The sequence below is a fragment of the Euprymna scolopes genome, chromosome 3 (genome assembly GCF_053919585.1).
Source record: "Euprymna scolopes isolate OS-2025 chromosome 3, ASM5391958v1, whole genome shotgun sequence".
NCBI lineage: Eukaryota > Metazoa > Mollusca > Cephalopoda > Sepiida > Sepiolidae > Euprymna > Euprymna scolopes.
Window position 1 is genome coordinate 188,693,018 of NC_136484.1, and position 1,178 is coordinate 188,694,195.

The following is a 1,178-nucleotide window of genomic DNA, read 5'->3' on the forward strand; positions in this document are numbered from 1 at the left end:
ATATATATATATATATATATATATATATATATATATATATATATATATATGTTATACTACCTAGGAACTCGATATTGTCCTAGCGTACAATACGCTTAAAAAGGATATTTTAATTTATGCAGATTGAATTTCTATTATTATAGAAGCAATCCTCTATTGATTATTATATATCATGAGAAAAATTGCCCAGTTTTGTAATTTATATATAAAAAAAAATAATAATGATGATGTCGTTCCTCCAAATTCCTCTGTGTTTGTTTACAATATCACATCAGCTGATACTTGGCTTGACGAAAAATTTATTCGAATCCCATCTGATCAATATTTAGATTTAAAATATGCAAAAGAAGAAATCATTTGCTACGATTTTAGATTGTATATATTCTTTTATCGTAAATTGGATTTATTAATACGAATAAAAGAAAAGAAAACTGTAGGCCACACTCGGGATTGAACAGGTAAGCATTCATTGTGTATTCGAATACTTTACCACTGAGCTACATTTTCAGATTGCAATAGTTCTGTTCTAACGAGAAAATGATTTTTCAGAACTTAATCTCTCTTGATTTGCTTAGAATTACCCATTCAGTCGGTATAACGTAAACTATTAACCCTTATTGTTTTTTTATCTATATAAATAGGATCCGATTTTTATTTAATTTTATATACTTAACGTATGGATTACTATACAGACCATATCTAAGAACACTGCCAGGCATATACATTACCTTTGTGTTAAATTGTCCGTGCTTTGCAGGAGCTATGAGGAAGGAACTCACACACACATACACAGTAAGTGACGTTTATATAGAAGTAAAGATAGAGATATATAGAGATTTTAACCAAGAATGCAATTAGAAAAATTCTGTAGTGTTTATATACCAATGGTAACAGAATCAGTATTGATTGAACCAGATTATATAGCTAAACGATTTTAGTATCTATCATCTTATGTATATCATACTTCCTCAATAACTGAGACGGCAATATATCACATAGAGTTTATTATAAAATATATGTTGAAACTTGTACGAATGGTTATGAAACAATAGTAATATCAAAGAAATATATCGTTGTGATATTTGGCCGTCTTGGTTATTGTGGAATTATAACATATACGCACAAACATACACACACACGCGCGCGCATATATATATATATATATATATATATTTGAC